This window comes from Dromiciops gliroides, chromosome 2, assembly GCF_019393635.1.
Source record: "Dromiciops gliroides isolate mDroGli1 chromosome 2, mDroGli1.pri, whole genome shotgun sequence".
Lineage (NCBI taxonomy): Eukaryota > Metazoa > Chordata > Mammalia > Microbiotheria > Microbiotheriidae > Dromiciops > Dromiciops gliroides.
The window spans coordinates 630,013,223-630,039,364 of record NC_057862.1 but is presented as its reverse complement, the minus strand read 5'-3'; positions in this window follow the sequence as shown (position 1 = coordinate 630,039,364).

Sequence of the window (26,142 nt, the reverse complement as noted above, 5' to 3'; positions counted from 1 at the left end):
AACCTCCGAATTCTTATATTCCCTGATGCCATCAGCACTGAACAACACCATGAGAATAACATATACATTAATTACAAAACTGTAAAGAAAAATAAATTTAAAAGCTTTGAGTTCTGAATGCAATGACCATCACTTCATAAGTTTAATAAAGGATAAAATACTTCCTAACTCTTGAGAGACAGATGATGTACTAGAGGTGCTGAATAAGACCTGGATTTTCAGACATGATAAATTCCTGTATCTGTTTTAATTTGCCATGCCTATTTGTTAAAATCACAATATATTAAATAGAAAAGGAATGCTTGTAGAATTGATTCCCCCCCCAAAAAGAAAAGAAAGTAAGGAACCTCAATGAATCTTTTAAATATATGCCCAGATATATGAAATATATATAATATATAATATATGGAATTCCAGAATAAATAAACAATACACAAAAAGGACTCTTGTGTATTTTATTATAATTTAAAAAAACAAACCAATTGCATATTAGGAATCCATGGTTTCATGTTCTTTCTCTGTTATCCTTTGGATATGGAAATGTATATTTTGTTGATGTTTAAAAAGTTCAGAATAAAATAAAATAAAATAAAAGCCTCTCCCTAAATCAATGACTAAAGGTACTATAGTACTAGTAAAAAAGATTATCAATATATACAGTTCATTCTGGTGCTGACTAAATAGTCCATTTGCCGATTTAAATAAAATTGTCCTCTACTACTTTCTCCAAGTAGATGAGGGTTTTTCAGCATGGGTGACCCTGAACTCATATCTTAAACTTTGTTGCCCAATTTTCTCATGACACAGCATATGGCATAAATGAGCTCATAATTATGAAACCCTTTAATGATTACAAATTCTCTCTTCACAAGAACTAGGTGAAGTAGGTTGTGTGAACATTATTATCTACATTTTAGAAGGAAACCAAAAGTGCAATGAAATGATGAGTCTACAATCACAAAACTAATCTGTGTCAGCATTGATCATTAAAATTAGTACTTCTGACACCAAATTTCTACTGTTGCATTTTAGTAAGGTAGGTAGAAGTTGGTATTGGCAAACAGAAGACTTGGGTTCCAAGCCTGACTTAAACAATTAGGAGTTGTGAAGACATCGCTTTTGTTTCTCTAGCATTCACATTCCATTAGATTTTAAGCTTTTCAATTATATTGTAAACCCCTGCAAATAAAACTTTTGACTATCTCTGAAAGCCCAACACTTAGCCTAGTGCTTGGCACATAGTAAGCATTTAATAAGTGTTTATTGACTGACTTTCCTAATATGCTAAAATGAATATATATTCTTTAAGGTCCTTTCTAATTATAACATTGTGTGTGCTAATATCCCTGTCATTTATGTTTTATGACCCCTTTGATTCATAAGATCAGATTCTATGTTACATGACCTTTTCCCTGTCTAACATTCTAAGTGTTATTTTTCTATGAATTCCTGTTTTCTCATTTTTAAAATAATTACACTTGACTTATATACCCAATCAGATTCTTGTTGTCAAACAAACAAAAAAACACTTCATGAACCTTAAAGCATTATAGCAATATGAAGTAATATTAGTGGAGGGTAATGTTTACTTATACTTTCTTTCTTACTCAGAGCTTACTCAGAGTCAACAAGATATCCATCTTCTCATTAGCAGAATTTCAATGGGTAGTGATGAAACACAGGTCAATAAAAGAGGCCATAGGAAGGGAAATAAGGTATATGGAAGGATGACACATATGTGAGTGAGATTAATGATTGCCAATAGATAGAAACTGGATTTTTCTCATCTCTAATGTCTATTGCTCAAAGTTCAATAGTTTAAATTTTAATTAGGCAAAACATAAGTTTAGAAGTCAATTTGAAGTTTTCCCAAAAGAAACAAGCTTTATACATTGAGTAGACTTGCTTGAAGGATGCTGAATAGAAGAAATAAAACAGGGATAAAAATCACAGTTTTGCTCTTCCAGTGTGCTATTTTATTTTTTTGTAAATCATAGAAGTATTTTATTATTTTCTACTTACATATAGAGATAAACATTTAACATATAAACATATAAAACATTTGTTTTTATAAGATTTCTCACTCCAAATTTTTCACACTTCCTCCCTTCTCTTCCACCTCCCCAAGAGAGACAGCAATATGACATAGGTTTTATACATACATACATACATATCTATATCTATATATATTTGTATGTGTATGTAATCATATTAAACATATTTCTGCATTAGTCATGCTGTGAATGGAGAATCAGAACAAAAAGGAAAAACCTCAAAAAAGAAAAAAAAAGTAGAAATAGTATGATTCACTCTCCATCTAATTTCTACAGTTTTTTTTTTCTCTTCTGGATTTAGAAAGCATTTTTCATCATGAGTCCTTTGGAACAATCTTGGACCATTGTATTGCTGAGAAGAGTCAAGTCTATCACAGTTGATCAAAACACAATGTTGTTGATATTGTGTACAATGTTCTCCTGGTTCTGCTCATCTCACTCAGCATCAGTTCAGGTAAGTCCTACCAGGTTTCTCTGAAATCTGCCTGCTCATCATTTCTTATAGCACAATAGTATTCCATTACAGTCTTATACCAAAACTTGTTCAGCCATTCCTCAATTGATGGGCACCCCCTTAATTTCCAATTCCTTGCCACCACAAAAAGAGCAGCTATATACATTTTTGTACATTTTGTTCCTTTTCCCTTTTGTGTGATCTCTTTGGGGAAAAGACCTAATAGTGGTATTGCTGGGTCAAAGGGTATGAACACCTTTATAGACCTTTGGGCATAGTTCGAAATTACTGCTGGAGTGCTATTTTCCAAACAAAGAGAACTTGTCAGAGAACTTGCAACTTGATATGGAATTCTGCAATAATGGACATGGATGCATGCATAGAGTATAAAAATAGAATAATTTTGCTTTGAAACTTTGGATTCCACTATTAAGTTATAAGTAAATAAAATCACTTGTATAGGTATGTAAAGACCTCAGAAAAATTTAACCACATATTGGGGATATAAGTTGGATTTCTATAAGAAAAGCATTTATTGATCTTGAACTTGTGTTCTCACATTTCTGTGTCTTTGATTGTCATATCTACCCAAATGGAATAGACTCCATCTCCTGTCCCTTACCCCATCATAGATCTCTATCCACTGCTCTCTTCCCTTTCCTTCAAAGCTGAGTTCAGGGGTAGGCTATTCTATAAAGTTTTCCTCTCACTGCCTATGAGCAAAAATTTTTTTTCTCTTTTTTTCCCCAAACTTAAATGATCATGAATAAAGGATGAATTATTTCTTTTCTGTGATTACCACTTTTATCACTCTATATTATCAAAATTTTATGCCTTAGTAGGTGGTCTTAATGAATTACTGTATCCAACAGTGCAAACCATCAATTAATCAATGAATCCAAAGATGAATGGATGAATGAATAAATAAATAATAAAATAAATAGTAAGTGATCCAGAAAATAGAATATCCATATAGATAGATCAATAAATAAGTGAAGGAATAATTAAATACATGCATACTTACATAAATGACTAAATGAATCATAATTAGGTTGTAGATAAATAGTAACTTTCTGGTCAAAGTGTGTATCTCTAAACTTATGAGATGATTCCTCCTGTGATAAACCCATACAGGAACCCTAAGTGTAGCCTTTCTAGCTATTTATTACCTACACTCTTCTGGCTTGGCCTTTGTTAACTCAAGGTACCTCTATGCCTTGATGAATATTCAGAGGACATCACTGTACATATTTATATGTTTTTTGTATGATTAACAGTAGTAGGAATATACTTTTCATCATCATCACCATCATTGTCATCTTCATTATCATCACATCATATACTACCAAAGACTTTGGCAACCTTCTTTCCTTACAGCATCCATATGAAATACACAAAGTGGAGGAAGCTAAGTTTCAGAGAGATGACATGTTCTGTCCCAGGTTATAAATTAAAAGCAACAGGCACAGGACTAAAACCCAGATATTTTTCTTACAATCTTAAAGCTTTTTTCCTATCATCTATTATTTTTATCTTATTTATTTTATATATTTATAATATGCGTTTTTGTATGGGGGGTAAACCTTGCAGAAAGGGCTTTGGATTCAAGATGATGGCTATGCACATAGCCATTGTGTTGCTGTATAGACACTTCGCTTTCTTGAGAAGGCTCAACAACTACTGATTGGTCGTTCAGTGCACATACAGTCAAAGGCTTCAGTCAAAGGTGACTGGTGCCTGAGTAAAGGAAGAATTGCCTCCTTTGTAGGTTTTGCAATCACTAGAAATCCTCTAGGAACCTTTTTGTTAATTAGGTCCTTTAGAACTCTGGTCAATTTCTTTTATTCTTCTGTCAAGCTAGAAGGCAATTTGTCTTCTTTCACTTCTACCAGCAATGGTGGCTGAAACTTGTACACACAGCAGCAAAGATCTACCTATTATTACTGCTCTGAGCTGATGGATACAAGTATTTTCCCTCCAGCCCATCCTGGGAAATTTTTAAAAAGTTAGCAGAATCACAAACACCATGTGCTTTCTCTTTAAAACGCTATAGGATTTATCTTTAGTTCTCATAGATTATATGAGCTAGTTGTCAATTATCTTTGGGATCACCCAGATTTATGGGGCTCTATGATGACCAATCTGGAATCATTTCAGCAAAATGAAATGCAAGGGGGCAGCTAGGTGGCACAGTGGATAAAGCACCAGCCCTGGATTCAGGAGGACCTAAGTTCAAATCTGGCCTCAGACACTTGACACTAGGTGTGTGACCCTGGGCAAGTCACTTAACCCTCATTGCCCTGCAAAAAAAAAAAGTTTTTTAATGAAATGTCAGTCTCCCAGCAAGAGGCCAATGTATGTGACCTTTCCCATGAGACCAGAACACACATACTCCTTGAGATGATGCCTGTTATATGTGTATTATAATTATTTGTACACCTGTGAATAATATCCTAATCAATTATCAGTTCCTACAGGGAAAGTACCTTCTTCTATGTATCTTTCCGTATACCTGGCTAAGACCCTGTACATATTTATGCTAAAGATATAGCCAAAATTATGTAGAAAATATTTCCCCAGGGGGCAGCTAGGTGGCGCAGTGGATAAAGCACTGGCCTTGGATTCAGGAGGACCTGAGTTCAAATCCAGCCTCAGACACTTCACATTATTACCTGTGTGGCCCTGGGCAAGTCACTTAACCCTCAGTGCCCTGCCCAAAAAAAAAAAAAAAAAAGAAAGAAAAAAAAAAAGAAAAATATTTCCCCCATAACTCAGGTTATGCTCACACCTATACAACCTCAAAATCTGAAGAGAGTAGGTACAAACCTAGTTCAATTCAGGCATAGAATTTTTTATATTTATTGTATTAAAAAACATATTGATCTGATTTATTATTTTCTCTTTTAATGGTATTTTATTTTATTTCCAACTACAAGTAAACATAGTTTTCTACATTCATTTTTGTAAGATTTTGAACTCCAGATTTTTTCTTCCTCCCTACTTTCCCTCCCTCATCCTAAAGTCATCAGTATGTTATAGATTATATATTACAATGATGTTAAATATATTTTCACATTAGTCATGTTGTGAGAGAATCAGAACAGAAGGACAAAAAACAGAAGGAAGAAAAAACAAAAAAAAAATAAACAGTGAAAATAATATGCTTCAATCTGCAATCATTCAGACTCCATACTTTTTTTTGTGGGTGGACATTTAGAACATTTTCCATCATGAGACTTTTGCCATTGTCTTGCATCATTGTATTGCTGAAAAGAGCTGTCTGTCACAGCTGATCAACACACGTTGTTGTTTCTGCATATAATGTTTTCTTAGTTCTGCTCATTTCACTAAGTATCAATTAATGTAAGTCTTTCTAGTTTTTTTTCTTTTGAAATCTGCATGTTCATCATTTCTTATAGCACAATAATATTTCATTATATTCAAATACCATACCTTGTTCAGCCGTTCCCCAATTGATGGATATCCCCTCAATTACAAATTATTTGCCACCACAAAAAAGAGCAGCTATAAATATTTTTATACATGTGGGTCATTTCCCCTTTTCTATGATCTCTTTGCAATATAGGCCTAGTAGTGGTATTGCTGAGTAAAAAAGGTTAGGCAGTTTTATAGCCTTTTGAGCATGGTTCCAAATTGCTCTCCAGAATGGTAGGATAAGTTCACAACTCCACCAACAATTATACCTTTGTATCTTTTAATATTCTCCATAACTATCATTCTGAATTGCATTAAAATTCACAGAATCATTTGATGTTAGATCTAAAAAGCTCTTTTCAGATTATCTAATCCACCCTATTATTTACAGACAAAGAAATTGAACAGAAGAGATGGTGAAACCTTTCCTATGTTATACAGCTAGGGAACAGCAGAACTGAGCCTTGAATCCAAGTCTTTTGGAGTTTTTGTTTGTTTGTTAAGTTCTCTGCTCCCTTCACTATATCAACTTACAATGATATCACAGTCTCTTTTGGCATTGGACTATTCTGGGTTTTTTACAACTCTAAAGCTGGTATAAATCTTTAAACAAATATTTTTATATAAGTCTTAGAATACATTCCCTATAATGCAATTACAGTGTCAGAGGGAATGATTATTCTTGGATCTTTTGTAGTATAATATCAGATTACTCTTTTTAAATGTCCCTCTAATTTTCAGCTGAACCAGCTGAGTATGTTGGTTTCAAGTAAGAAGTCTTACATAATTCTGTGTCCCACCATTTTACTATTTCTTCCTGTAACTCACTTAACTTCTTCTCTAATAATGTGGATGTTGTACCACTTTTGATATTACTTCATTATCTATGGTACCTTTAAGAAGATATAGTTTTGGGGGCGGCTAGGTGGTGCAGTGGATAAAGCACTGGCCCTGGATTCAGGAGTACCTGAGTTCAAATCTGGCCTCAGACACTTGACACTTACTAGCTGTGTGACCCTGGGCAAGGCACTTAACCCCCATTGCCCCGCAAAAAAAAAAAAAAAAAAAAGAAAAAAATGATATCGTTTCCTTCATTATCTATTTTAATTAGGTCTATTTTTTTTTGCTTTTGTTTTATCTGAGATAAGGATTGCTACCACTGCTTTTTTTGATTTTTAGTTCAGCTGAAGCATAATATATGCTGTTCCAGTCTTTTACCTTCACTCTATGTGCATCTCCCTGCTTCAAATGTGTTTCTTGTAAAAAACATATTGTAGGATTCTGGTTTTTTTATCCCCTTTGCTATCTACTTCTCTTTTATGGGAAAACTCATCCCATATACATTCACAGTAATGGTTACTAACTTTGTAATTACCTGCATCCTAATTTTTCCCTTGTTTATACTTTTCTCTTTCCTTTCCCCTATCCCCTCTCTCCAGAGTTTTACTGCTGACCACCACCTCTCTCAATCAACCCTCCCTTCTATCAGGCCCACCTCCCTATTCTCTTCCCTTTTGCTTCCTAGTTTTATCCTCCCTTCTATCAGCACCCCAGTCTTTTCTTTCTCTTTTCACCTATTACTTCTCTATAGGGTAAGATAAAATTGTATACCCAACTGAGAGTGTATGTTATTCCCTCTTTGGAACAAATCAGATGACAATAAGGTTGAAAGAATGCTCACCTGTCCCTTACTTCCCTCTATTGTAATAGGTGATTTTGCCTATACATGTGATGTGATTTACCCCATTATGTTTTCCCTTTCCTATTCTCCCAGTATAATCGTTTTTGTCACCCCCTTAAGGTTTTGTTTTTTTTTTTTAATATAATCACATCAAAATCAACTTATACCCACATACTCCTCCTATCTGCCATAATAGAGATACAGTTCTCAAGACTTACAAATATCTTCTTCCTATGTAGGGAAGTAAAAATTTTAAGCTTACTGAATAACATGATTTGTTTTGTTTCTTCCCAATTTTACCTTTCTAGGCTTTTCTTGAGTCTTGTATTTGTAGATTGAATTTTCTTTTTTAAAAATTTTTATTTAGAATTTAATTTTAACCCAAATTTCATGAAAAAATAAATTTGAACTTTGATTTTTTTGGTTTTGTTTTTTTTGTTGTTGTTGTTTTTAGTGAGGCAATTGGGGTTAAGTGACTTGTCCAAGGTCACACAGCTAGTAAGTTTTAAGTGTCTGAGGCCACATTTGAACTCAGGTACTCCTTACTCCAGGGCCAGTGCTCTATCCACTGTGCCACCTAGCAGCCCTTAACTTTGAGTTTTAAAACTTTGTTTTCCAAATTGTCTTTGTCTCTACCTCCCCATCCCTTAAGAACTTAAGCATTTCAATATAATTTATACATGTGTAGTCAAGCAAAACATTTCCATATTAGTCAGAATATGAAAGAAAAGAGAAAAAAAAACTTTAGAAAGAGCAACTAACAAAAAAAATGTGCTTCAATCTGTATTCATGTACTATCAGTTCCTTCTATATAGATAGATTACATTTTTCATAAGTCCTTCAGAGTTGTCTTGGATCATTGTGTTGCTGAAAATCAGTCATTCATGGCAGATCATCTTACAATATTGCTGTTATTTTGTATACAGTGCATTTCACTTTGCATCAGCTTATCTAAGTCTTTCCAGGTTTTTCTGATAACATTCTGCTCATCATTACTTATAAAACAATAGTGTTCTGTTTCATCAAGGAAACACCCCGTGCCCAATTAGGCACCGCCTAAATTTCTAATTCAACTATTTTTCTTCTTTTTTTAATCTCTTTATGGATACCAACTTAGTAGTGGTATTACTAGGACAAAGAGTATTAATGGCTTTATAGTCCTTTGGCCATAGTCCAAATTTCTCTACAAAATGTTTGAATCAATTTACACCTTTGCTAAGAGTGTATTAATGTCTCATTTTCCCCATATCCCCTACAACATTTATCATTTTCCTCTGCTGTCCTGTTATCCAATCCAATGGGTATGAGATAGTACCCAGAATTGTTGGGACCTGAATCTCTTCAATACTAAGCTAGATCATTTTATTTCATATGGCTATAGGTAGCTTTGATTATTTCTCTGAAAACTTCATGTCTTTTAATCATCTATCAATTGGAGAATGCCTCTTATTTTAACAAATTTGGCTCAGTTCTCTGTGTTTGAGAATTGAGGTCTATCAAACAAACTTTCTTCATTTTTTCCCACAGTTTCTATTGCTATTTCCCTCCATCCTATTCCCTTCCCATGACATTTACTCTACTTTCTATCTTCTTTCACCCTATCCCTCCCCAAAAGTATTTTGCTTCCCTAATCTGTCCTCCCTTCTTTAATCCTCCCCCCCTTATTCCTTACCCCTCCCCTCCTACTTTCCTGCAGAGTTAGATAGATTACTATAGCCAATTGAGTATGTTTGTTTTTCACTCTTTGAGCCAATTCTGATGAGATTAAAGCTCACTCACTCCCCCATTTTCCCCTCCACTCCTTAAGCTTTTTCTTGCTTATTTTATGTGAGATGATTTACCCCATACTACCTTATCATTTCTCTTTCTCCCAGTGCATCCCCTCACCCCTTAATTTAATTTTGTTTTTTTAATTTTTTTTGCAGGGCCATGAGGGTTAAGTGACTTGCTCAGTGTCACACAGCTAGTAAGTGTCAAGTGTCTGAGGCTGGGTTTGAACTCAGTTCCCCCAGATTCCAGGGCTGGTGCTTTATCCACTGTGCCACCTAACTGCCCCCCCCCTAATTTTATTTTTTAAGGATATCATCCCTTCATATTCAACTCACACCTGTTCCTTCTGTCTAAATATGCTACATTCAGATTCCCTAATAATGAGAAAGTTCTTATGAGTTATAAGTATCATCTTCCCATGTAGGAATGTGAACAGTTTAACCTTTTAATATTCCTTATGATTTATTTTCTAGTTTACTTTTTATGCTTCTCTAGTGTCTTTCTAATTCAAATTTTGTATTCAGCTCAGATCTTTTAATCAGGAATGCCTGAAAGTCCTCTCTTTCCTTGAATTCCCATTTTCCCCCCTGAAGGAATATAATCAGTTTTGCTGGGCTAGTGATTCTTGGTTGTAATTCTAGTTCCTTTGCTCTCTGGAATATCATATTGCAAGACCTTCAATACTTTAATGTAGAAGATGAAAGGCATTCTGTTATCCTGATTGTGATACTACCATGCTTGAATTGTTTCTTTCTGACTGCTTGCAATATTATCTCCTTTACCTGGGAGTTTTGGAATTTGACTATATTATTCCTGGAGGTTTTCATTTTGGGATATCTTTCAGGAAGTGATCAGTGAATTCTTTCAGTTTCTATTTTACCTTCTGCTTCTAGAATATCAGGGAAATTTTTCCTGACATCATCTTGGAATATGATAGCTAGTTTCTTTTTTATTCGATCATGGCTTTTATGTAGTAAGAAAAATTTTAAATTATCTCTCCTGGATCTATTTTCCAGGTTAGTTCTTTTTCCAAGGAGATATTTCACAATGCCTTCTTTTTTATTATTTTGGTTTGATTTCTCATAAAGTCATTAACATCTATTTCCTCAAGCCTAATTTTCAAGCAATTATTTTCTTCAGAGAAAATTTGTACCTCCTTTTCCATTTGGCCAATTCAGCTTTGTATACTGTTGACTTTTCTTCATTATTTTCTTTCATCACTCTAATTTCTCTTTATATTTTTTCCTCTCCCTCTTTTACTTTATTTTAAAAGTACTTTTTGAGTCCATCTGTAGCCTGAGACCAATTCATATTTTTTTTGGAAGCTTGGGATGTAGGAGCTTTGACTTTGTTATGTTCTTCTGAGGGCATTTTTTTTTGTGGGGCAATGGGGGTTAAGTGACTTGCCCAGGGTCACACAGCCAGTAAGTGTCAAGTGTCTGAGGCCGGATTTGAACTCAGGAACTCCTGAATCCAGGGCCAGTGCTTTATCCACTGAGCCACCTAGCGGCCCCCTCTGAGGGCATGTTTTGATCTTCCTTGTCACCACAGAAACTTTCTTGGGTCAGATTTTTTTTGTTTGCTCATTTTCATAGTCTCTTTCTTGACTTTAACTCCCTCTCAAAGTGGGGCATTGCTTCCAGGGTGGAGGACGCACTGCCCCAAGTTTCAGGGGATTTGAGCAACTACTCTCTGAGACACCTCCAAGAACCTGCAAGTCCCTAGTTCCACATTCACCAATATCCTGTGCTTTGCTATTGTCTGGAAGCAAGCACAGGTCATCTTCTCTGCCCTCCATCCTGTAAGTGAATCCAGATGCATTGTGGCTACAAGTTCCGCCTCAACTGCCTGAGCCACCACCCAAACCTGGGACCCAGAACCAAGCACAGGGAAAACAACCAAGTCCTACCTAAGTGCCAGCAAAGAGACCCCTGTAATCTCCCCTTCTACAACTGCTGGACTTCCTTACCTTCTGTCTTGAATTTCAGAAGCAGTTGCTGCCACAGTTTATTCAGAAACTCCATTGTTGCCCGTGCAACATGGGTCTCTGCCAGCATGGTCTGCACTGCTCTCCACTCTCCCCCCAATACAATGGACCTTTCCTGCCAACCTTCTAAGTTGTATTTTGCTAGAAAATGATTTTACCCTGTCTTTTTTGAGTTCTGATGCTCCAGGAATTGTCTTACAGCATTATTTAAAGACATTTGGAGGGGTATTGGGGAGAGCTCTGGGAACACTGCCTTTCCTCCACCATCTTGGCTCCAACTCCACTAGATTGAATTTCTATTCTGTTCTGACCTTTTCCTTAGAAAAGTTTTAAAATTTCCTATTTTGGTGAATGTCTATCATTTCCCCTAAAATATTATGCTTAGTCTTGTGGAGTAGTGCATTCTTGGTTATAATCCCAGTTCCTTTGCTCTCTGGAGTATCATATTGCAAGCCCAGTTATCCTTTAATGTTGAGGCTTCCATGTCTTGTGGAATTCTTACTGGAGCTCCTTGGTATATAACTTGTTTATTTCTGCTTGCTTGCAGTATTTTCTTTTTTACTTGATAATTTTTAACTGGAATTTGGCTACAATATTCCTTGGAGTTTTCCTTTTGGGGTCTCTTTCAGGAGGTAACTGGTGGATTTGTTCAATGACTATATTTTCCCCTCTGGTTTTAAGATATTGAGGAAGTTCTTCATGATAATATCATGAAATATACTGTCCAGGCTCTTTTTTATCATGGCCCTCAGGTAGACCAATTATTCTGAAATTGTCCCTCCTGGATCTATTTTCCAGATCTGTTGTTTTTCTGAAGAGATATATTACATTTTCTTCTACTTTTATATTCTTTTGATTCTGCTTTACTTCTTCCTGTTGTCTCATTGAGTCATCGGGTTCAATCTGCCCATTTCTGATTCTTAGAGAATTATGTTCCCCAGTCAGCTTTTGTACCTCCTTTTCCATTTGTTCAGTTGTATTTTTAAGGTCTTATTTTCTTTTTCCAAGCTATTGACTTTCATGAATAACTCTCATTTCTTTTCATATTTTTCTTCTACCTTTTATTTAGTTTACAAAATACCTTTTAAGTTCTTATAAGAGGGTTTTTTTTTCCTTCTTGAGACCAATTTCTCTTCCCCTTTAAAGCTTCACTTATAGTCATTTTAACATTGATGTCCTCCTGAGTTTACATTTTGAAGGTGATGATTGGTTGTTTTTTTTTTTACCCTTTACATGAACAAGAGTCCATCATTTGCTGTGCTCCCTGTAACAATGGTAATTTTATATGGGACAACGTGCAGTGTCTGCACTGAGGCCTCAGCAGCTTGCAGCTTACAGCTTTGAGCTTGTTCACTACACTGGGGTAGCCTATCCTAGTTGCTCCTTGGTTGGCACATACCCTAGTTGGCAGATTGCCTTCTATGTTGGGGTTGTAGGCCTCACAACTGGCCTATTATACCACTACCTTGCTGAGCTAAGAACAAGGGTCTTTAGATACTAATCTGTTCTGTGGTAACAAGCCTTCTGATGGCTTTCCCAGACACCCAAAGTGATGAGCTGTGCTCCCACTTTACCCATGCAAGACTGACCTCTTCTGAAGACCTTCTAAGTTAAGTCAGAAGATTGTTTCACTCTATCTTTTTGTAGGTTCTGTAGCTCCAGAATCAGTTTAGAGTCTTAATACAATGTTGTTCCTAAGGGAAATTTGGGAGAATTCAGGATATGTCCTGTCTTCTCTTTGACCTGATTTATTTTCATAATGCATTTTGTAGCTTTTAAATTTTTCTTTGCCTGTGGGTATACATTTAAAAAATTGAATGTTACAAATTACAACTCACACTTATAAAGTGCTTTTATGTTTTAATAGTGTTTTGATCATAACAAACCTGTAAGGAAATTGTGGAAAAGATTATTATATCCATTTTACAGATGAGGAACTTGAGGTTTGCTGAGGTAAAATGTCTTAGGCATGATAAAGTAACTTGCAAGTGTGTTTGCCAAGATGTATTACTAAATCTCCTGATTCTATAGATAACTACCCCTCTTCTATGCAACAACATTCCCACAATAACAAATCAGAGCAAACCATGGCCTATCCATCAGAGTGTTTAATTGCCAAATACATCATAGTATTACATTTGCATTTCTCACATGTCACAAAAAGCATAAAATGATTTCATGTGAGACTAGTGGGAAACACTTGGCACTGACAAATTTGTAGTCCCTAAGTATTTAGGGTCATAATGTGTGATTAAATTTCCATGATGACATACGGCTATGGGCAGCAAATGATGTACTCTTGTGCATCTAAAGGGTAAAAAAAAAGTCATCATCTTCAAAGAAAAGTTTCAATCATTTTGTTAAGTAACTTGCAGGGAGATGTAGGAGCTTTCAAAGGAAAGATTAAAGGGCAGTAGAGCCATGTGGGTTTGCTTGTTCCCTTTCATTTGGCCAAAATACATGATTCATGATGTGCCAGAATAATAAATAATCCCTGATATAGAGACTAAATAGAGCAGTTAAGCAATAAGTAAGTAACTTGTATTGTCAGGTTCTATGAAATGGAGACAAAGTAGGTAGGACTTAAATAGAAATTGAAAAATGAATAGTGTACTAAATTGTATCAGATGCCATCAGTAGCAAAAAAAATTAAAAAAAGATCACTAGAACATTATAAAAGTTCAGACTTGGTCAGAAGTATTAGAAATCATTCAGCATTAATTGAACTTAAATTTGGCACTAAATTGGTATATGAAGTTGGGCAGGTAAGTTGGGCATTAATTAAATATCATCAATTAGATTAAGGGTGGAAATAAAAGGTTTCCAAGATCATTTCTAATGTTGACATTTAACAATCATTAGGATAGAAATCTGAAAGGGAAAGCAGATATTATTTAGTTAAATTTCTTTATTTTGTAGATGAGGAAATTGAGGGCTAGAGTGTTGAAGTGCTTTGCTCAGGATGACACAGTAAATAGCAAAAGCTAGATATTCATGCAGATCTGAACAAAATCAAAGTCTGTTTGAAATAAATCATGGTGCTTGTCCTGTATATGAGATGACTTTTAGCTCTGACAATCTATCTTCTACATTTTAAAATATTCAGTTCTATTCAACAAACATTGAGGACCTTCCATTAGCAATGGAACTGTTCTATGGGCTGAAGAAAAAAAATAATACAATAAAACTAAAGAAATTCTTGAAATAAAGAAGATTGTGTTACCTAACAGACTGCCAAGATCCAAACTGTTCATAAATCAGTGAGTTTTAAGTAATTTGACAAAAGAGTATATTAACAATAGAAGAAGGGGAAGTCTACGAGGAAGTTGATGATTTAAGAATGGCCTTGAGGGGTAGCTAGGTGGCATGGACGATAAAGCACTGGCCTTGGATTGAAGAGGACCTGAGTTCAAATCGGGATCAGACACTTGACACTTACTAGCTGTGTGAACTTGGACAAGTCACTTAAACTTCATTGCCCAGAAATTAAAAAAAAAAGAATGGTTGTATGTATGGAGTCAGTAATCACCTGAATAGCTGTGACACATTAACCCAATTACATAAATGAATTTCTTAAGGGAATACTATACAGAAAAGAAAGAAGAGGGAACAGAATAATCACCTTGATAAAACACATGTTAAAGGGACTGGCGATGGATCATAAGCAGCAAACAAAGACAAAACAAAAGTCAGGTCAGAAGAGAAGTAGGAGTGAGCAATGCCTTTTAAGAAAGGAAGTGTAGGGGCAACTATGTGGTACAGACGATAAAGTGCCAGCTCTGGATTCAGGACCTGAGTTCAAATCCAAACTCAGACACTTGACACTTATTAGCTACATGACTCTGAGCAAGAAGTATAAGAAGGATGAGAGAGTAGTAAGTAGTGTCAAACGTTAGAGAAAGGGGGCAGCGTGGTGGTGCAGTGGATAAAGCACTGGCCTTGAATTTGACATTTGCTAGCTGTGCGACCCTGGGCCAGTCACATAACCCTCATTGCCCCACCACCCCCCAAAAAAAGTTAGAGAAGTAAAGAATTAAATTGAGAAAACAACAGAATTAGTAATTGAAAATCTCGCTGAGAAAAATGTCAATCACATGCTTGGTCAGATGACTAAATGCAAGAAACTTCAGTGGGTAGTTGGAATGAGAAAACAGTGAGTGCAGTGAATGCAGTAAAAAAAAAAAAAGGAGAGAAATACGCTCAGAGTTTGTAAATAACAGGGTTAAGCAAGGGCTTTTCAGGAAATATAGGCTCCCAGACATACTGTGAGTAATCTGGTTGGACTGTTTCCTTTGAGGATCTCCCCTAAGATGTGAAATCATGACCTTACACATTACAATGTCATCCCTGCCAGTATGAAGGCAATATCTGCTGCCCTTATAACATCTGGATCTCTGCATCCCAGTCAAAACTATTTACTTCCTTAAGCTTTTCATAGAATTTGCAAATACAAAGTTCAGAAATCTTCCACCAACTACAGAAATGTCTTCTATTCCTTGTTTATCCATGGATATGTTTATGCAATGTAATTCCTGTTTCTACCACTAGCCCTACCTCAAAGAACTTTTCCTCTCAGAATAAATCTAATATCTACCCAGAGAGGGAAAAAATCCAGCCTGGGGAAAACTAAGATAAGGGAAGTATTCTTTTAGGCTCAGCTGAATGTATTCAACATTAGTTTCATGAAGAAAAAATACCTTTGTCCAAAGCATATCTGTAATGAGAATCTTGCTTATAATCAAGAGCTGGTTACAGAACATGAAAATGAAGTTAGAGAGATGGCAGGAGGATACCATGAGGTCAAAGACTGACAACAATATGCTTCAAAATTGATTGGCTATGATATCCAATTAACATGATATCTAACTTATTGATTGATTAAATGTTGTTAAAAGCTACCATGGAAGTGAAGTAATATTAATATTAAACATATATACACCAAATGGTATAGCATCCAAATTCTTAATTCAAAAGCAAAAATAAATAAATAAGCAAACAATTAAAGAAATAAATAAATAAGTGAATGAATAAGTAATTAAATGAAAGATCTAATTTTACAAAGTAAGTAAGGGGGCAGGTAAGTGGCACAGTGGATAAATCACCAGCCCTAGATTCCGGAGTACCTGAGTTCAAATCTGGCCTCAGACACTTGACACTTACTGGCAATGTGATCCTGGTAAAGTCACTTAACCCTCATTGCCCTGCAAAAAAAAAAAAATGAAAAAGATAAGTAGAAAAGATAAGTTTTGCTGAAAGACTCTATAGACAATGAGTTAATAACAATACTAAACATATATGAATAAAAAGAATATAGCATCCAAATTCTTGAATGAAATACAATAGGAAATAGACAACAATGAGACAATATAACAAAATTTGTGGAATGCAGCCAAAGTCATACTCAGGAGAAAATTTATATCTCTAAATGATTATTTGATCAAATAAAAAAAGAACCAAATCAATGACTTGGACATGCAAACAAAATAAAACAATTTAAAAATCAATGAAAAATCCTTAAACACCAAAGAGGGAAATCTGGAACATCAAAAGAAACATAATAAAATTGAAAATAAAAAATATATATATAACAGTTGAACTAATAAATAAACTAAGATCGTGTGTTATGGGGGAAACAATAAAATAGATAATCCATTTGATTTAAAAAAGAAAGAAGAAATCCAAGTTACAAATATCAAAGGTAAAAAGTGTGAATGCATCACCAATGAAGAATGGAATTAAAAAAAATTATTAGGAGTTATTTTGTGAGTTCAATTATAGTCCAGTAAGATTGATAATCAGTGAAATAGATATTTATAAAAATAAAAAAATTCCCAAATTAAAAGAGGAAATAATATACTTTAACAAACCTTTCTTAGAAAAGGAATTTGAGCAAGTTATAAATGAGCCCCCTGAGGGGGAAAAACCCCACAGGACCAGATTAATTCACAAATATTTTCCCAAATATTTAAGGAATAATTAATTCTAAATCCTATGTAACCTTTTTAAAAAATAAATGGCAAAGAGTTCTACCAAATTCCTTTAATGACACAACTATGTTTTTGATACTTAAACCAGGGGTAGCAAAAACAGAGGAAAAACTACCATAGACCAATTTATCTAATAAATATTGATGCAAAAATGTATATTAAACAGTAGCACAAAGATTATAGCAATAAATCATAAAAATCCTGTACCATAACCAGGTGGGATTTGTACCAGGAATGCATGAATAGTTCAGTATTGGGGAACCATAAAAGTGAGAAAATAAAAAGATAGTAGTGATAAAGATAAAAATTATGATTATGGTGGTGGTGATATTATGATGATGAAAAAAAGAAAAAGGGTGAAGAAGAGGAGAAAAGAATTGGCATTTGGGTAGATTTGAAGATTGAAAATATTTTCATATATTATCCCATTTGTTAGCAATAAAATGAATAAAAACATCATTGGAAATTAGGAATCAAATTAATTTTATTGCAAATGTATTTTACACATATTAAATCACCTAATTATAAACACATAATATGAACTGAACTTAGAATAAGGAGAAACTTCGTTCAAATCCTCCTTCAAATGATTAATGGTTTTGTGTCATTGAACAAGCCCTTCAAGCTTTATGTGCTTCAGTTTCTTTATCTGCAAAATGCTGCAAGATCAGGGCTTTTTAAACTTTTTCCACTTGCAACCCCTTATCACCTGAGAAATTTTTACATACATTACTATATAAAATAGGTATACAGAAGCTTTTACTGTTGCCAAATTTTTTTTCAAGATACCCACACTCAGTTGTATGACTCCATATAGGGTCATGACCCACGTTTTAAGAATGTAGAGACTAGATGAACTCTAAGATCCCTTGCATTTCTAAATCTAAACCATATAGATCTCTTATCTCTTAAATAGAAACCCATTGCAGGGCTCACCTCATTAGGCTGCTAGAAAGATGAAAAGACAAACAATGGTGAATGTACTTTTAAAATTGTACAATTCTATTAAAAAAATAAAATTGTTATTACTTCATTGGGGAGAAGAAAGAAAAAAATATTGTAGTAGAAAGCTATATACATCTTGCAATAGCCTCCCAACATTTATTTTCCTTCCTATGACGAATTCATAAAGAGGGAAGTAAGTCAGTGAAGACTTTGAAACAAATTATTTAATGGTTTTATAATATATGATTCCATTTGTCTACTATGTTAAAAATGCACATAAAGTTATTATTTCATTAAGCATTTAAAAATGTCAATCAATTTCAACGCATTTGTAGTCTTCTCTTATACCCTAATCATTCAATTATAAGGACTTTCAACATAAGGCTGAACATATGTTCCCAATGGTTTGATATAATAGGAAAATATAGCCCCTGCATTTCTTAAGAAAAACATCTTTTAAGAAGTGTTTCCTTAAAATCACAGTGAATAATTTACATGCTACATTGTTTCAATTTGTGGAGAGGCAAAATCACACTCCTGACAAATTAGACTCATTTTTGGGTGTGTGTGTGGGGAAAATTCATTGAAGTAGATTCAGTGTTACCAAGCTGTAAATTCCGTGTGCTGGCAGATGATCTTAAATAGCCATCTAACTTCAACATTCTTTTCCACAAAGCATGTACATTTACCTTAGACCTTCTCCTCCCTCCCATCTATCTCCACTCTAGACCTGAGTCCGAGAACTCCACCCCCAGTTCTTCTGAAATTCATTCTCCCCCATCCCTGAGGCATTTTGTCTGCCTTTGGACAGCTGGCTAGAGCCTCACTTGCTTGACTGGTGACTGCAAATGCCATCCAGAATATAATCTATATAATCAGGCTACTGATGATGCTGACCTTCACATCCTATCTAAACATTCACCCAAATGATTTCAATATCTACCTGACAACTTGGTGCATTTTCCTCTTTTTTGGCTCCCCAGAAAAAGAAACTTATGGCTTACCTCTGCTTTTAAAATACTATTTTTTTTCAATTATCTTAGTATTACAATACTCTTTCTTTTAAGACAATTAGTATGTAAGCTCCTTCAGAAGGGAGATGTTCTCTATGTGACTGGCTTTGCCTTTCTCCCCTCTTTCTCTTCTCCTTCTCCCTCTCCCGCCTTTCTTTTCATATTCCAAATGCTTGGTCCAATATCTAGCACATAGTAAGCTTGTATTTTCTTGTTCTTCATATCAAATTTATCCTTGATTCTCTCTTCTCCTTCCCCTCACATATACAATCATTTATTGAATCTATTTGTTTGATGGTAATTTTTTCCCTTCTCAAAACTATCAATCTAGTATGTGATGTTACATTATAAACTTCCTGGATTATCACAACAGTTTCTTGACTGGTTTACATGAAATATCGATTAATCCTGGATAGTTACATTAATAGAAAGTGGAACAGGACAAAGTGACCAGTGAATTCACAATGATTGGTTAATATGAATACTTTCTAAGATAGGGAATCCATTAACACTTTTTTTTTTTTTTGCACTGCATGTGTCTAAAGATTGGAATCCGACTTTAATAGGTTATATATGGATGAGAAAGATCCAGAGGTCTCTACCAGTGCTAGGCCAGGAATCAAGAAAATATGAGTTTAAATCTGCTATCAGATACTTTTTAGCTCTGTGATCTAGGCAAGTTACTTACTATTTGTTTGCATTAGTTTCCTAATTTGTATAAAAAATTAAAAAGTAATAATAGCACCAATCTCCAAGGTTGTTATGAGGATTAAATAAGATAATAATTGTAAAGTACTTAATATGGTTCCTGGGACATATTGATTGCCATTCTTAGAGGACCAATGACATAATGAGGGTGATATCTTGACTTGCATGTGAATTAGATTGAAATCAGTAAGACAGAGCTGCACTAAGTCATTAGTCTTAGTGTCCTCCAGAGTCATCTGAATCCAGTGGCAAGACAACCAGCAATGGCCCAGAACATATGATATGATAGCAATAACTTGCTGTTGATGTTATTTCAATTTTGTTGTTGTTACTAGCTGTGTTATCCTGGGTAAGTTAATTAATTTTTGTTTTCCTCAGTTTCCTCATGTAAAAAAAAATGGAGATACTAATTACACCAATACCCCAGGGTGATCATGAGGGTTAATTAAATAATATTAACTATAAAGTACTTACTATAGTTCCTGGCACAAAGTAAGAGCAATATAAATGAAATTGTTGTTACTAGCAATGTGATCCTGGGTAGTCACATACCTGGTTTGCTTTAGTTTCCTCATCCATAAAATGGGATTAATAATAAAATAACAATACCTGCCTTGCAAAGTTGTGGTTAGGATTCAAGACATTAATAATTGTATGGTGCTTAGCACATTAACTGGCACATATCAAGCATTGTGTAAATCTTAACTATTATTAGTGTTATTATATTTTTGATACTATCATTATCACCATTCCTTTCTTCCAATGTAAATTTCTTCATAAATATTAGCATCATAAAATTCTCTGGGTTATACTAAACTATATCCAATAGTGGTACTATAGTTAAGCATGACATACTCCTTATGACATTGAGTATAATAGCAAATGCGATTCAAATTTGTGAGAATACTCAAGTTTTTCATTGCCCTAATAGTTCTTTCTCTTTGCCAAAAGACCTCTGGTGATCAGCAAATTCCTGATAGACTCTACTTAAGTTAGAAAATATTGTAGAAATTGAAATATACATCAATTTTCCTTCACTCTGGCATACCACCAGTAATAAGAAGTTCACTATGCTTCATTCTTTCCATCTTAAATATCTTAAGTAACTGGGCTTCATTATCATTCCCCACACAAACCTGGAATGCATCCAGGGATGATAAGGTCACTTCCACCTGCCTTTGAATATGGAACAATCCTAAGATAGTAAAGCTCACTACAACTCGTCTGCTTTTTGAAGTCAGGTTTTCCAATTCATCATTTTTGCTATTATCCAGAGACTCAGAGACTCAAACTCCGAAGTACAAAAATCACCACTGCTATGGTCTGGCAGTTGTCAGAACTTCATGTGCTGCTGGATGAGAGAGCTGAGGAATAGAGAGAAGAGGAGAGGACACTGTCAGTGTGAGACACTGTGCAGGACTGGGTGACACTCCAATAAGCATCACCTTAATGGGAGGAAAGAAGGAGGATTTAAAATGTACAAAAAGGGAATACTTTATTTGGTGGTTAAATTAGGTACAACTGAATGCTTTGGGTGAAGATAAATGTTCTGTGAAAGGATAGAGGGGGACGTAGTGCAGAATGTTGTCTGTGTTATTTGAACTTTGAAAAGACCATATGTCATTCCTCAGCTGGGGGATGAAAGTCCTAGAGATAATGGGAATCATAGGAAAAGGGGAAGCATGAAGGCAGGAAGAAGATTATGAAGCAAATGGAGGAAGAATGTAAACAGGGGGAAGGGCTGAGCTGAGTGGTGAGTGCATAATCATAATGAGCTGCATAATCAGGTTTATAATGGGTTGGGAGTTTTAGGGTCTGTATCCTCTCTGTCACTTATAAAAACTGGAATTGTTGGGGCAGCTAGGTGGCCCAGTGGATAGAGCACTGGCCCTGGAGTCAGGAGTACCTGAGTTCAAATCTGGCCTCAGACACTTAACACTTACTAGCTGTGTGACCCTGGGCAAGTCACTTAACCCCAATTGCCTCACTAAAAACAACAACAACAACAAAAAAAAAAACCCTGGAATTGTTTTGGGAATGAGGTACAATTGAAAAAAGGGGTCCATTTGGCCAGTTCCAACAGGCAATGACAGAGACTACCTAAAAAAGAAAGACCAGAATGTATTCCTCAGAAGTTCTCATTCCATGAGGAATACAAAGAAGAGAGTGGTATAAGACAATGATAAGGATATATTTATGTATGTGATTTTAGATATAGATACAGCTATATATCTATATATGCATACATATGTATGAGTGTATACACATATATATTTCACTGTACCACATGGAACTTCCACCAAAATTGCTCATGTACTAGGGAACAGAGATATCATGAATACATATAAAAACAGAGTAGTAAATATATTATCTGGAGACCATAACACTGAAAATTAGTTCAGGGACCACAAATAAGAGACACTGACCAAAATGGAAACTGAAAAATAAAATCCTAAATAAAGATAAGAAAGAATAAGTATGTGAAAGAGAATTATATGGATGCAATAAATCTGGAATTTCACCAAAGTAGTCATCGGGGGGAAAGTATCTCTACAAACATACATTTTAAAAATAGAAAAGAGAGAGGATTAGTGAACTGAATATGCACTTAAAGAGATTAAAAAACAAAAATACAACAATTCGTAACAAAAAGTAAAGAAGTAATATAAATATGTGAAGAGAAATAGTTGTATTGGAACAAAAAATAGAAATGATGCAAAATAAATGCTACTTCTTTTAAAAAGACTAATAAAATATGAACATTTTAGCTAATCTGATTTGAAAGAAAATAGGAAATACAATCTGCAGAAAAGCAAATGAGAAAGGTAAAATCAAAACAAAAAAAATTAAAAAGTAATTAGAATGTAGTATGTACAATTATATGGTAAGAAATATTCCAAAGCATTACTAATATAAACATTGTAAATCAAAATAACTATGAGGTATCATTTCACACCCTGAAAATTGGGGCAAATGAGGAAAACATATCAATAGTCAATGTTGGAGAGGTTGTGGGATGACAGGTGTGATATTTAAAATCTAAATGTGTGGTTGCCTTAAATTAAAAGCAATAGCACCAGTCTTTGAGCATTAAGCATTTATTAAAGCATACTAGGTATTAGTAAAATGAGAACATGTGGAGTTCAGAAAGTTGAGTAAAGGCCTATCTAGCCTAGAGTTCCAGCCTGGTCTGGTTCTTCCTCAAGTCCTCCACCATGACCTTGCCTCAACTATGAACTGTTCCCACAAACTGAGTATGGAAGGTTTTTATAGGTCTGGAGTCCTTTCACACTGCTTCAATCTGATTGGTTAGTGTCATCCAAAACCATTGGTTCACTGGACTTAAAGGTGGTCTCTTGTTGAGTTCAAAGTTCTTAGCTTCTGTGAACAATACCTTCTTAACGGCTAGCCAGGTATGGTTACAATCGAATTAACTTTAAGTAGGCTAATCAGCAAAGTCAATCACTCTCATTTAATTCAATTAATCTCCACGTGCGCCTTTGAGTATCTGCCAAATCCCATTTCTTCAGCAACTGAAGAGATTTTCCTAAAGCTCAGATTTGACCATGTCACCCCTCTGTTCAATAAACTCCATTTGTTCTCTATGGTCTCTAGTATAAAATATAAAAGCCTCTGACATTCAAAATTTATTTTCTTTTATGTTTTTGAGGGGCAATAAGGTTTAAGTGACTTGCCCAGGGTCACACAGCTAGTAAGTGTGTAAAGTGTCTGAGGCCAGATTTGAACTCAGGTCCTCCTGAATCCAGGGTTAGTGCTTTATCCACTGGGCTACCTAGCTGCTCCAAAAATTTATTTTCTCATACTTTACTTCTAGCCACATATTCTTTGGTACAGTGACACTGACTCTCTGACTATTCCATGAAGGAGAAATGTCATCTCAAGTCTTAGTATTTTCTCTTTCTAGCCCTTTTTCCAGAATGCTCTCCCTTCTCATCTCTGTCTATTGCCTTCCCAAATAAAATCCTTTCTTCTATAGGAAGCCTTTCCCATACCTTCCTAATTCTAATTCTTTCCTTCTGTTAAAATTTTCTTATTTACATCCCTAAGTTCTTTTAAATTACATCTAATATTATATTACTTCTCCCTAAGTCATTTTAGTTATAGTCCCTTCCTTCGTTATTTCCTATTTGTTTTGTTTTGTTTTTTGCGTGGAGCAATGAGGGTTAAGTGACACACAGCTAGTAAGTGTCAAGTGTCTGAGGTCTCATTTGAACTCAGGTCCTCCTGAATCCAGGGCTGGTGTTTTATCCACTGTGCCACCTAGCTGCCTCTCACTTTATTTCCTATTTATCTTATATATAGTTTATTTTGTGTGTATTTGTTTGCACATTTTCCCCTACACAGTAAATTATAAGCTTGTTGAGGGCAAGTACTACCTCCCTTTTATTTGTTTACGCCATATTTAGCACAGTACCTGGAAAATAGCAATCACTTAATATTTTTATTGGATGATCAATTATTTATCTTGCATATTATATATATATGTATATACACACACACACATAAGTATGTATATATATATATGTGTATATATATATATATATATGTGCATATGTGTGTGTGTATTGTCTCTTCCATTATATCCTGAGCTCCTGGGGGACAGGGACCATCTTCAGTCTCTTTTTATATTCCTGGGACTTGCTATAGTGCCTCACACATTGTAGATTTTAATCAATGTTTATTGATTGATTATTTAAAGTTTATCAACCACTTTTCTCAAAACAATCCTGAGAAGCAAATATATAAACCCAAATAACAGCTGAACAAATGTGGTTCAAAGAGTTTAAGTGGATTTGCTCAGGTCACACAGCTAGTCAGTTACTAAGCCAGAAGATATTCCAGGACTTTTGGCTCTAAATCCATTGAAAAATTGACACCCAACTCCAGCTTCTGGAGTTGCACTAATTTAAGTGCAATTTTTTTACATGAAAAGTTAGGCCTAAAATTTTGGACACAGTAAAAATTTGGTATATTGGAAAGTGCACTAGCCTTAGAATCAGAAGAGCACCTCGTTGTAGTGGAAAGAGAATTAGTCTAAGACTATGGAGTGGTTTACCCTTTCCTTCTCCAGCTTATTTTACAGATGATGAAATTGAGGCAAAAAGGGTTAAGTGATTTGCCTGTGACTTACAGCTAGTGTTCAAGGATGGATTTGAACTCATTTCTTCCTGACTTCAGGCCTGGCACTCTTTCTATTGCACCACCTATCCACTCTTGGGACACCCTTGGGAAAGGAGTTTTATTTCATATCTTTGCCCAATAGACAGTTGCTATATGGATATGAATTCAAGTAACACTGATGAACAAAGGGGAAGGTTTACAGAACTCCTCATGTAAAATTAAGTTCAGTTTAATCTCAGTGACAGAGAATAGAAGTAAAAGTCTCTGGCAAGATTGATAATATCATACTATTCATATTCCTCCTATGTCACATACACTATTACATTTCAAACATTCAGAATTACCATAGCATTTAGCATAACAAATTCATTCAACTTTCTATAATCCATTGTAAGTCTTCTGCTACTATCTTTCTTTCTTTCTTTTTTTTCATTGACCTCAGTGTTATTATGTGAAGAGCCGACTCTGTCTCATTCCCCTAGAACCTGTCCAGGTATATCTGCTCCTCAGGTTTCTGGAATAACTAGAGGGGTTTGGAGTAACTCTTATTTGCTACCATTGGTTCAAATTGCCATAGATATATACTTTTCTCCATATTAGAGTACCAGTGAATAGTTCTCCAGTTCTACTTAGCCACTTAATTTCAATTACATTTTATAATGGCATATTTATTCTGAAAATATGGGCAAAATTAAATGCAAAATATCCTCCATTACCTCAGAGTATACTATCCCCTAACACTCCCCCCACCCCAGTTTTAGGGGCAGATAGGTTCATTCTTAGCATAATTCATACTTAACACTGTTTTAGACACATTCATCTTGAGATGTGACCACTTCTGGATACATCCTTACCTCAGTTACTTCTGGGTTGGATTCTGAAAGCCACTCCTTAATATTATCCTTTGTTCATCAGGGCATGAATGCTACACTATCTGGAAACCTGGACTGGAATATCAAGACCCCA